The sequence below is a fragment of the Dermacentor variabilis genome, chromosome 3, assembly GCF_050947875.1.
Source record: "Dermacentor variabilis isolate Ectoservices chromosome 3, ASM5094787v1, whole genome shotgun sequence".
NCBI lineage: Eukaryota > Metazoa > Arthropoda > Arachnida > Ixodida > Ixodidae > Dermacentor > Dermacentor variabilis.
Genome location: NC_134570.1, coordinates 181,097,186 through 181,110,772, shown reverse-complemented (window position 1 = coordinate 181,110,772; position 13,587 = coordinate 181,097,186). Strand labels below are relative to the sequence as shown.

Here is a 13,587-nt window from a genome sequence, read left to right as displayed (position 1 = left end):
ATTTTGACGTCACTCCTAAAAGGAACGGTTCGGAGACGGAACCGAAGTGGAATCTGGCCCTTGTAGTGTAGATATATAGTGTATAGGCTACCCAGAGCGCGTAACTAATAAACATTCTGCATCATTTCACTTCGTTGAGCAACACAGAGCTTAAGATAATGGAGATCGTCCAAACCAATTAGGCCATACTTCTTAACTAACGGCCGAGCCGCATGATTGGGAGCGGTATTAGCAATTACCCTTATTAGTTTGTTTCGAAGTCTTTTGAGCTTAAGAATGTTTGTAGAAGTTGTGGTTCCACACACGAGAAAATAGTATTCAGTGTAAGACATAAATAGTGATAAACCAAAAGTCTAATGTTTGTTAGAAATAAGTCACGGTGACGGTACATAAGCCCTAATGCACTAACTCCCTTGTTAGCTACATAATTAGTATGTTAGTACCATTACATATGTTCAGTCAATACAGCACCAATGGTTTTGCAGTTATTAACAACTTCATTGGGGCTTCCGTTTAATAGCAGTGGGCTGAGTTGTACAAACTGCTTGGTTTTGGCCCGAAATACAACCACACGCGTTTTGGAAACAATTATTACTAAACGTTCCACGATGCCCATTCGGTTAGCGTAAGCAGTACCTGGTCTCCGCGCGGGAATAACCTGTCAAATTCTTCGTCAGCTATGAAGCGGTACGTGTCATCCGCATAATAGTTATATTTACCATTTGGGTCCACATTAAATAAATCATCTATGTATATGTCGGAAAGGTATGGTCCTACGATGCTAACTTGCGGTAATCCAGGGGTCCTACAACGTAAAATTATTCCAATTAGTTTTTATTCCGATCTCCTGGCATCAAGTTTACGTAACCGCCGACGCAAAAATCGCGCGGGGACCCACAGTGTTGCCGGAACCGCCCACTGAAACGCTCTCCTCGTTTATAGGAAGAAAAACGTTGCCTACATAGAGCGGTTTTTCTTATCCAATTATCTAACAAAAGGCTAGTAGCACGCTCCAGTGGAGAGGGATTCGTTCGGGCTGAACCAGCGCACTGAAAATAGATAACGCCATGAAGAGGAAGGTGCCGGCGTCAGCGATTGGTCCGCTTTCCCTTACTTAGCTTGAGGTGGCTTGTATAAAATCGCAGTGGCGTGCCACGGACACCTAAAAATGCAGCTAAGTCGTATCCTCAGAGAAGCATAGTCGGCAGAGCGATGTCGTGCACGTGCCGAAAGGGCTCGATAATGTTATACGGCCACGCAAGTTTTTTTTATACGCAAATAAACCTATGCGCCTTGGCATGCGCTTGTAGCCAGTGCCTGAGCGATCGGCGGCTGCCATCTTCCTTTCGGAACGGGGCGGTCTCTGGCTATTCAGAAATAAATGCAGTTTTGTTCGGCATATTAACGCATTTCGAACACGTACATGTCACTTTGACGCAGTGAATTTTCCTGGTTTTGTGACGTCGAGTGACAAAGAGATGAAGTTGGCGCAGCCAGACATGTTCTGACCAATAGCAGAGGGAGAATGGCGTAAAGGCGCATAATCAGAAATTATTATTTTTCTTTTGTTCGGTGGAATCATCCATAATCAGTGTGTACACGTCATGTCAGATTGGGAGCTATCGCTGTTTTCGTGACGTCGCATGAGAGACAGGCGAAGTTCAGGTGGTCCAAAAAAGCTTTTGACCAATTGTGGAGAGCTTATTGCAGAATTGTAATGGGAAAGTTTTGAATAGTTTTGCATTATAGCACCCCAGTTGAAGTGGATTTAATTGAATATGCGTTATCAATAGAAACATTCTGTTGGCATTGGCGAAACCAAGATTGGAGAACTTGACGAGCTGCGCCACGAATGCCGTAGGATCCTAATATTTGGATGAGCATATGTCTATTAAGAGCATCAAGTGCCTTTGTGAATTCTATAAAGATAGTAATATACAGCATACCTTCTGTCTTCAGTGATTTGCAGTATGAATTATTTTCCATTAAGGACTGCCAGTTGCGTGATATATTTTTTGCAAACGCCAAATTGAGTTTCTGTGATTATGTTTTGATTATAGGTAAAAGAGATCGTTCGAAAATAAAGAGCTTTTCTGAGAATTTTGGAAAATATCGCCAAATTGAAATCGCTGTATAATTTGCTAACTCAGTTCTGCCCCCCTTTTTTAAACAAGACACACACTTTCGCCTAAAGTTTAACTGTGAATATGCCATCGGATATACAGAGGTTGATTTTATGAGCTAGTGGCTTAGCAATTGTATCTGAGACAAATTTAACTGGGCGTTTATGAATTCCAGAGAGATTGAAACAACTATAATTTCTTTACGGCATAATTTACTGCATTTACTGCATTATCTCCGAAACTGAATTCAAATACACTGTATCGGCATAGTCGTCTTTCAAATACCCTGAAGTGTTTCTGGAGTCACAGAAAAAGGCAGGTGTGCAAGGTAGTCACTGAACATATAGGCTAGTTCGGTATATTGCGCCACTTGGCGATTGATATAGTTACATGTTTTGCAGTATTATTCCTCCTCCCGAGCACAGAGTAGAGCACAGAGTAAGCCGTCTGAAAACATATTATCCAAGTTTCCTCAGCGCGCTGAATTTATTTACTTAAATGATTACGATATTTCTAAATTCTTGAAGTAAAGCGGGATCAAGAATAGAAATGAATTTGTTGTACATTGAACCTGTTTTAATTTTCGCGTTGAATTCATGACTGATCCATGGCACTCGTATCCCTAGAGGGCGAGAGTAGTATTCATGTGGAAAATTCCTTTCTTATACATGTTTGAATGTTCGAAGAAAAGTGTGAAAGGCGACGAATGTGTTGTCAGAAGTAAAAAAATCTTCCTAGGAAATAGTTAACCATTCGTGATGAAAACGGTCAAAAGTTCTGAGAAGCCATAATTTGGACTAATCGGTCGGGATCTTCGCACTAGGCTATTTTGTGAAAACACCAAATATATGGATAAACGATCACTCAGATCACTTGCAATAATACCAGATTTTACATTTGGAATATAAAAACTAACAAGGCAGAAATCAATTAGAGTAGCAGTGTTCTGACCAGTTTAAGTTGGCATGTTTTTAACATTCACCAAGTGGATGCTCTTAAATAGGGAAAAAATTCCGCTACTTCAATTGTTAAAAATGATCATGTTTATGCTAAAATTAAGGCCCCAAATAATGAGCAGCTTGTTTCTATCGCAGCAATGAAGAAACTCTTCGAGATATGTAAAAAATGCAGTATGGTTCTCTCATGGAAGAAAAATGAAGAATTTTTACCTAGAGTTTCATAGTCAGCACTTGAACACGTAAAATCTCTGAGCAACTCACACGGTGCACCTTCTTTCACTAAAACAGACACACTACCACCCTGACGACCTAAGCGATTAGGGTTGTAATACGTATACCGGCGAAGAGGCCGGTATGCGTATGTCACTGTACATAACATGTTTCAGGCAACATGATCCCTTCAATATCCAAAGCAAGTCGGTTAAAGAGCGTCTCAAAGTGGGCATATTTATATGGAAGAAAGTGCACGTTCAAGTGAAAAATTTTAAGTCCTGACAAACAGCCTTCGCGAAGCTGCTTCTGCAAATGAATTCGGTATCCATGAAAATTTAATGAAGGCACGGCGTGCGCTTAACTAGGTGATAGCCCTAAGGTGTCAAGACGTTTCTTGACCTCATAGCAACAACCGACTAGCCTTCTTTCCGCCTAGCAAAAAATTTCCCTCCATTGTACCAGACAAAAAGAAAGTCACTGTTCTGTCTCCTGCAGAAGCTACGCCGTTTGCTTAGGTAAATTTTCTAGAATGCGTACATCTGTGTTTCAGCGCCTACTGCTTATTTCGGTTGCGAAGCCGGGCATCCCTGGCGGACCTTCCGGTACCGGGCGTATTATGAGGCTTTCACAAAACACGGTGCTTGTGAGTTACATCAAAGGGAGATAATGCTGGAAGCTCTGACGAAGCAGAAACTGCATTTAAAATGTCGAGCAGATTTTCGTGCTCAGTTTGCGGAATCCCTTGTAGTTCGAAGTTCAACTTTTCATTTTTTCGCTCGAGTTTATTCACTTCCTTTTTCCGATCGTAACATCCTTTAGCTCATTGCCTTGCTAGTCTACTTGGGAAAATATTGTGTCATATTTATGAGCCAACAATTGTGCACTTGTCTCAATAGCTTTATTGGTGTTTGTGAGGCTCCTGACCTTCTCTTATAGCTCAGCGATTGCTGCAACGTTAGTACTTTCAGCTACTTTCTTTTGCTGTGATCCCCTGCACATCGGGCATCGCCACTGCTTTCGAGCACAGTCGTTTCTCGATTTGAATGTTCTTTCAGAAATGCCTGAACACATACGCAGGTGACAGGAACTCAGGCATTCATTGCACACAGTATCATCTGTGGTAGGCGCTATTTGTAAACCATACAGAACCATACGGAACGTGAGTAGCCGCAAAATAAGCTTGGCCAATAAACGTCATCAACTGAATGCAAACCTAAGCCCGCTGTAGGCTTTACGAATAGATCTCATTGTTTCTTTTCAGCGTTCCTACCCTACCAACATACTTCTTCCACTTGTTTAAAACACATTCCCACCTTTGAACACCACTCCTACTTCTAGTTTCGCCATGCTAAAACGAAATCCTCGCCCAACTCACTTTTTCGCTGTAATCATTATTTTGTGTGCCTTATGACACTTAATGTAGAGCCATTGATATTGCAAAGCATCGCAGATTTTACATGAGAACACACTGTGAAATTGGCAGGACTTCGCAAAACCTGCTGCTTCCCCTTTTAGCAACGTAAAAGTTGCCTCCTGAACGTGTCTTCGCTTTTTTAGGTCGTCTATGAACGGATGATCATTTGTGGTCGGTTCTTAGTAGGTGCAAATTAACTGGTATGCGAAGGAAAGTGGACTTTTTCACACAAAAATGTTGTTTACACTTTCTGCTATGGCTTGGAAGGGAAGCTTGCCGTTCCAAATCGAGTACTCAATTACAATACGGATGTTCCTGTTATACTGTCACATTTCTCATGCTTTGCAAATCATTATTCCACACACTGCCTGCATACAAGAAAGTATGTCTTCCGAAAGTGGTGGAGAATTTGAAGACACTCTCAATTGTTCGAGAGTTAGTGCTGCCATGATTACTTGTGTTTAGTACGTACTGTTCCAGATTAATGAAAAAAGCACTTGAGACCTGCAACGCCTAGTACTAGTTCTAATGTAGCAGCGCAATCGGATCGCACATAAATAAGAAAAAGGCAACGAAACCCAGCACTTGTCCTCTCGCCTTCTTCTTTGCCTGTCGTCTGCCTTGCACTGTTACATTATACGTCTTTATCAATCGTCCAACTTTTCATCTTGTGATCGAATACTCGAGTTGACCTTTTTCCTGGTATTTTATGTCGCTGTAGTGGACTTTACCCTTAAACATTCCTGCCGTATATATTTTGCTTTGTCGTTAAATAATACCTTAAATATTTTGTCTGTTGAAATGTCGATTGAGTTAAGCACGAAATTTAGTGTTCATAATGTGTATGTCTGCGTAGAAGCATTTGCCTTATAACTGGTAGCAAAACATGTCTGTTTAAAAGTCACGGTACCCTTCTGACATCGAACGTGGCACTTGAATGTGGCATTCGAAGGCGTCGTAGGTGGTGTGGGGGCAGCAGCAATAAGGAAGCTAAGGCAATTTTTTCTCTTCACCCAAATTCGCCAAGAACTGCTGATAAATATCTTTAGTGAAAGAAGAATGCAACAGAATTAAAAATAATTAGGCGAGTTAGGCGCCAGTTAGAAATTCACCTCTTTTGTGCGAATTTGTGCCCAGCAAAGCAAACAACGATCAAACAAGACAACAGCGTGCACTCTCGTCGATTGTCGAAACGTGACGTCCTGGTGTAGAAGGTCGGCTGTATATATATATATATATATATATATATATATATATGACTATCATGCATTCCAGCGTATTCGCTTGTGCTCGCGTTCGTCCAACAATGCTCAGCACTGCTCAAGTCAAACATGCAGTCGAATTAGATAAATTTCTTTTGCTATAACGATAGTGAAAACATTCAGGAAAGTCCCGATACTTGTAGGCACGTCTTGCACCGATATATAAATTTGTCACAATGGTCAGCAGGTGAAAAATGTGTTACTAGAAATAAGATACACAATTTACTAGTTTCAATACGTATCCATATGTTGCGATACATTTTACGACAAAGGTATTCAATAGCATCGTCGCATACTAGATCACCACACCTCTGGTGCCAGTTTTAAAGTCTTTCGGTGGCATAATATGCGTCACCAGACCTGCTTCAACGCTACACCTTCTACTACGGCACAAGTTCATCTGTCTGACATAAAGGCATACATACCGAACAATTGTTTATCGCGTTTCTTTGCTTGATTGTATAGCTGGCGGCTTCGTAACGATCGTAGGTGGCCAGAAGTTCTCCAGCTTGCAAAACTAACTAGGAGCTTTCTATTTGCCCTGCACTTCGTGAAGTAGTCGCCACCAGTTCACTGGCAGGGATTGTTGAAGCAGATACGACATGGCACCAGCTTCACTAAGGATTCACGCCCGAGATGATCAGTGCAGGGAAAGCTGTGAGCTTATAGTACACGAATTCCAACATACTGATGGTAGAGGTGCGTGCACTTACCTTATTTGTTTCAACGCTATGCGGTAAAGCAACTCATCGCGTCCACAGGAGCCGAACTTGGAACAGCGTCTATACGCTCCTGGCCCCCATGCTTTAATACTACCAATCATTTGTTTCCCTCCGACTGTGGGTTCGTGGTCCCTATTTGATTTCACTCCTCTCATATATCATGCTTTCTGGTCTGGATTCCCTGCTACCGGAGATGCAAGACCGGCTTAAATCTATCTATCTATCTATCTATCTATCTATCTATCTATCTATCTATCTATCTATCTATCTATCTATCTATCTATCTATCTATCTATCTATCTATCTATCTATCTATCTATCTATCTATCTATCTATCTATCTATCTATCTATCTATCTATCTATCTATCTATCTATCTATCTATCTATCTATCTATCTATCTATCTATCTATCTATCTATCTATCTATCTATCTATCTATCTATCTATCCGTCTGTCTCTCTATCTGTCTGTATGTCTGTCTCTAATATAAAGTAATCTTATATATGTAGTTGTCGTGGTGGAGAGAACGGCGAAATGGTTACATTACTGCATTCGTGAAGCAGCAACGCATTTTGAGCAATGTTCGACGAGGACCGGTTGGCAGCTGTATACGTGGCTTCGGCCGCTTTAGCCTGTATTACAGCGAGGAGCCCATCTTACAAACGGTGTGCGATGTAGCGATGTAGAGTCTGACAGTCTCATATGGAGCAGTAGAAAGGGAAAGTAGCGATTCCGCGCTTCAGCCATCAGGAGATTTTTCAGTAGCACGCTGTACGTCACAGTACGGCCACGCTTGTGGCGGCTACCAGCGAAAGTGCACCTGAGTTGAAGAGTTCCCGGCCAAGCCAGATTCACAGAAGTGCTCCAATCATCGAATTTTGGTGAGACGTTTCGTGCAGAGGGCTGTCCATGGTTAACGACGCATTGGAATGTGACGCTTGGCTAGCAGCTCTGATATCAAGTGGAAGTGACCATATTGTTGTGTCAAGCAGGGAAGGCAGCCTTTCTTCACGACCTCGAGCCAGGCATTCTCAAAGTGGCTGTCTTTTTGAAGCTATGCTTGGGTTTCGTCTGTTGGGCGCACGCAGCAGCTGTAGTTCGTGAAAATCGTGGTTTATAGATTCAGAATCAGAGCATTGACTAGGTTGTCCTCGCCAAATACACTTCCCGGCCGTAAACAAGGTTGAAAGGTGTTACGCGTGTTGTCTCTTGGCTAGCCGTGGTATACACAAATATAAGATAAGGTAAACTCTCATCCCAGTTATTATGGTTGACGTCGATGTACAGGTTCATCATGTCTGCCAGAGTCTTATTGAAACGTTCTGTCAACCCATTGGTTTGGGGATGATAAGCTGTGGTCTTTCGGTGAGTGGTACCACTTAGTCGCAAAACGGTATCCAGAAGCGCAGCCGCGAACGCAGCTCCTGTGTCTGTTATGACCACTGCGGGAGCGCCATGCCTAAAGACGATGGCCTCGATGGAAAATCGTGCTACTTCGGCTGCTGTTCCCCGTTGGATAGCACCCGTTTCGGCATTTTGGGGGTCGCTGTTTCGCCGCTGTCGGTGATCACCATGCAGATTGCTAGCTGACTCATTTAAAAGATCCATCTGGTCGGCTTGCGGGCTGGATCTTGGGATCCAGGAGTTCGACTTCACTATTGCATGCAAATCGGGGAAACAGCACACCGACGCTGACTGCCTTTCTCGGTCTCCCATTGAGACTGCAGTGCCGGACGGTAACGACGCGGCTTTTCAGTGTACGGTAGACGCTGTCGCCGTTTCGGGCCAGCAACGTGGCGACGCAGAACTGGTTCCTCTTATCGATTACTTAGAGGGAAGAACATGCAGCGGGCCGAGTTTATTCGCCAGAGGGCTGCCTGCATTTTGCTTGCGCCACGACGCTCTCTATAAAAGAACTTTTCACCTAGTCGCAGCAGATACCTACTCGTGAATCCCGCTTCTCTTCGCGACGAAATTCTACATGCTTGTCACAACGAGCCGACCGCTGCTATGTTGGGCTACACCCGTACATTGGCAAGAATGAGGCTAAAGTACTAGTGGCCGAGACTTGCGACGGCCGTGAAACGTTACATGCATCCAGACATGTCTGAATTTCCAGCGCAGCAAGGCCCAACCCGGAAAGTCAGCTGGACTGCTGCATCCTTTTCAAATACCGGAAGCACCGTTGAAACAAATTGGATGGACCTTTCAGATACGTTTCCACTGTCTATTTCCTGCAATAGATGGATAATAGTCGTCGCAGGTTATCTTACTCGATACGCCGCTGCAAGTTCTTCCCTCTAAGTAATCGATAAGAGGGACCAGTTCGGTGTCGCCGCGTTGCTGGCGTGAAACCATGACAGTATCTAGCGTGCATAGAAAAGCCGCGTCATCACCGTCGTGCACTGCAGTCTCAATGGGAGACCGACAGTCAGAGTCGGTGTGCCGTTTCCCCGATTTGCATGCAACAGTGAAGTAGAACTCCTAGAGCCGAAGGTTCCCTGCGCGCAAGCCGACCAGCTGGATCGCTTAAATGAGTCAGCTAGCAATCTGCATGGTGATCACTGACAACGGCGAAACTGCGACCGTACAAAGGCAAAGCGACCTTACAAAGTCAATGTAGTGGTGACAAGAATTTTGCACTGATGTATCAAAATCACATGCCAGCATTTCTTATGATGCAGTGGGCCCATTCTTTTCGCAACAAAAACTATAAAACGGTATCATATTTACAGATTAATTATTCGTCGTCAAAATCTAAATGTTTCTACAAAAGAATAACTATCCTGTCTTACTAAGCCTTATTAAATCCTATGTGATTTGTATGTATATAACCAGCTTCTCATATTAACCTGGGTAGCTGGCCACTGAGGCATCGGCGGAACATGCTTGCAGACCGTATAGCTACATCAATAACTACCAAACCAAGAAATTATTCCATAGCTGTTCCTGCTGTAGATTTAAAGCCTTTCCTACGCAAGAAACTGCAGGGCCATTAGCAACGTATGTACAACACTTAAACACTTGGCAAAGTTCACGTTATGAAGCCAAACGTAGAAAACTGGCCACAGCTTACAAAAGTAAAGCAAAGCGAAGTTATCTCCAGTCTCAGGATAGGCCACACGTATGGCAGTCACTCCTACCTGTGGACCGCTGATCAGTCTCTTGTGTGCGACAAATGGGGCGTAGTGCTAACGGTCCTTGATGTTTTTATAGAGTGTCAGGAAGTAGGAGCTCCAGGAAAAAAAGTACTTTACTTTACGCCGGCATGCAGATAAGACGTCTCCCTCCACCCAGCAATATTTCTTTGCATTGAACCATTTTTTCATACTAAGTTAGTCTGCAAGTTGCCGTAAGATAATCTTCTGTTGCAAGTTATCAACGCAAGAGATTCGTAGCACATCCTCTCGCTAGAGGCGGCTGCTGCGAGAGCATTTTGTAAAGTGTGTGCCTCCCAACGCTCGCGTTCAAGGGCTCACTGGTGAGGTACGAGTGCTACGAGCACTCACACGTTCCCAGCGCTATCCCTTTTTAATCGAACAACTTTCATGGCCACAGCATACATCACTAGTGATTATCATCCTATTTATTTATTCCAAATTTATTATTATTATTTATTACATTATAATTCTACTGACTATCCTTACAGAACGCAACTTTCGTGTTGATAGGAGACAGCATTAGTGATTGTCGTAATTTTATTACGTGTACAGTTTACGCACTTTACAGCGACAGTTTGAAGGCCCTTGCGCCATAAAACCTTATATATGATAATCGCCAGTTAATTTCCTTTATGTTATGCTCTGCTAGCCATAGCACTGGTAGGTAAGGGGGCGGATGTGTTTAAGGTCCGAAGTGGGCGTCCCTCAATGACTCGAGTGCACGGTAGCAGCGCGAAAAAGAGCAATTCTCCGATGGAGATACACTTTCTTGAAATGCCATAGCGTCTATCCAAACCTGGACCTCCACTGTCTCATTCATGAGTATGGGACCTTACCACTTTGGTTGTAGTTTGTTGCCGCCCTTACTTTGTTTGGCAAGGACCTGTTCTCCAGCGGTAAACTTATTTAGGGTGGAGCGCAGGTTATACCTCTGTGCATAAATTTTCTGCATTGCGTCTACAGTTTTGCTGCATCAACAATTTTCGCTGTCCTGCTGATCTGTTTACCGAGATCCTTAAGTTACGCCACCGCTTGTTCCCTTAGCACTATTTCAGGAGTCCACTCTGAGGTGCACGATTTACCGAGGATGCTGAGGGGCCCATGTTGTGCGCGACCATAATTAGGTTCGCACGATGACGCCGCAGGATTGTAGTGCGCCAATTCGCGTTACGTCGACAGCAAGTGAAACGTAGCAGTCCCACTCCCTTCCATGCGTTACGTTATATGACGCAGACCACCCGTGAAACTACCTTTCCACCGTTCCACATACCGTCACTTTGCGGTGGTCAAGCCTAACGTACCTCAAATAACGAATAGTCAGCTTCAGGGCCTTTGGGTTCCTAGAAGACGTTGGTTACCCGCACGTTGCCTGCTCCGCCCATTCTCGTTCTATGCAGCTGTCTGCAAGGTTTGCCCGCCGCCGAGCGTGCTGTGCCGTCGCTGCAAGACGTCGTGGGCCAATGCCATCATAACCTTGAAATATGGGATTTTACGTGCCAAAACGCCATCATAACCTTTGAAGAGGGAGGGGCAGTATGAGAACTCTGGCATCGGAGCCAGCAGTCAAAGAAGCAGAGCGCAAGCGGTGGTTCGAGGCTGGGCTGGGCGCTCTTGGGTACGGGCGGGCCGCGCAGTACCCACAGTTCCTAATCTGTCCATGACATCCTTGGTTAATTTAACATTGAAATTTCTCCACTGGTCTCTACATAACAGCTGATACCCGTGACAACTCTGGCAATGGCGCTTCAATTTAAAACCCAAGGATAGCCAACAGAAGGCCACTTTTATACGCTTCTTTTTGTTAGTGTTTCTTTTCTGAGAAGTGACCCCCGTAAAGGCTCTCGCATGCTAACACTAACGTTTCGGTTCAGTGGGACTTCGGTACTACTAACTGCCGACTCTAACTGTGTTGCTCCCTCTGATAAAGCAAGTGGATATTGACTACGATATGCGCAGCCCTTCTTTCGCCTGACGCCATGCGTCGGCTTGTGATTCATCTCCTCTCAGCTCTTCCGTGAGGGAGCCTTTCGTGATCAGTTCAAGTCCCTTGCTGACCTCTATATTATCTAGATCTACAGAATTCAGACGTTCCAACTGCTCCTGCTGCTCCAGTGATGCGACATTAGTCGCGATTGTGTGCCGTCTTCCTTCTCTAACCAGGTATTTCATCCCCTAACCAGGTGTTTCCCTCACCCACTGTACCTTTTCCGACGAAAACAAGTTGGCGCAAGTGAGCCAAATTTTGTGCCCATGTAAGCTGGTGGCTCGTACTGTTTTCAAACTAATACGGTAATGGCTGTTTAGGAAACAAATAAATGTTGTGTCATAGTGGCAGTGGCACTGTATAAAAATTATCAAGGCACTTTTTCGCATTTCATGGGCTTTATCTGAATGTAAATAAAGACTTCTGAAGCGCGTATTCACCAAGAAAAATACTGATCGGGAATTGTTAAGGATCATCTAAAATTTTTTCATCAACACTTTTGCTCTTAATATATCAATTGTGCAGTCGATCAGGTAACAAGTACTAATTTTTAGATAAGACAACTACCAAAAATTGTCTGTCTTGCTCGAAGCAACGGCAGTCAACATTACCGTGGCTTTGTTCACCTGCGTGGCACTTGAATGTCTTTAAATTTTTGGATATTTATGTGGAATTCCCAGTATAATACTCAGCAGAAGTGGACACCAGCAAGTGCAGTCAGCGGGCTCTGTTTCTTTATTGTTGAATAAACCCCCGCGGTATCCAATGACTCATTAGATACCGGTCCTGGTTTCGCGTTCTTTAGCTATGGTATGTAAATATCTTCATTTATTATCTTTTTTTTCAGGCTGGTGCTTGTATCGTGACGTGCAACTTCCTCCGAATGCTACGGGAACCTATGAGTGGCCCTGCGAGCGACTAACGTGTAAAGCAACTGAAAGCTCCTATTCTGGCGAAGTTATAATTGCAGGGTAAGATACAAGCTCAAACAAATTTGTTTAGTGCTTATTCAACTTAGTATAGTAGCTACATGACAGTTATCAAACCTAGGTTAGATCTACTGACGTCATATTTCGTAATATGCGTCCAAACGTCTCTCCGTAGATAGGTGAAATAAAAAGTTATTAGTTATGCTTATTTTAATTTTAGAAACTACCTATATTTGCGAAATTACAGCAGTTAGGAAGGAGTAAATACCTGATCACTAGACTGGTGGGCTCAAGGAAATAACAGAAATTGGTGAGGCGCTTCGGTACACCTACACGGTTGTCTTAGAAGGGAAGATTGTAAAAAGGCTGTATACGAGCAAAAAGCAGACACAAAAACAATTTCAGTTAGAAAAATAACAAGCAGTGTTCAAACATTGCAGTTATGCATTCATTGCTCCTCGAAGTTTCTATCATGAACATAATTTTTCATAAACTCCATTTAATGTTTTGAGGATATTTTGTTGAAGATCGGATACTTGGACATCTTGAAGTCATTCATTCTATTGTCTTAATTATGCCGTAACTTAAAGCTCAGGCATTTCAACGTTGGAGAAGGGATAATTTATATAAGTTTTGGTTGGAAGGGTATCAGCCCCAAATATTGAGATCACCACGTGTAAGGACATCGATGTTGGATGAAGCACATAGATTTCTCCTCTAAGATCAAAGTAGCAACGCCAGCTCTGGCAGAGTACTCAGGGTATTGATTACAGAGCTAAGGGCGCAAGAAATGTATATGCAAGATAGAGCGTACGCGAA

General features: G+C 43.4%; 1 long non-coding RNA gene across 1 annotated transcript in view; it reads left to right on the top strand.

Annotated features, from left to right (window-relative positions):
* The window catches only part of LOC142574347 (uncharacterized), a 37,778-nt gene extending 24,977 nt beyond the window's left edge, over window positions 1-12,801 (top strand). Inside the window, exon 3 of the long non-coding RNA XR_012826505.1 lies at window positions 12,687-12,801. This is a non-coding gene — a long non-coding RNA (uncharacterized LOC142574347). The remainder of the gene's footprint in view (window positions 1-12,686) is intronic.
* Window positions 12,802-13,587: the final 786 nt, after the last annotated feature.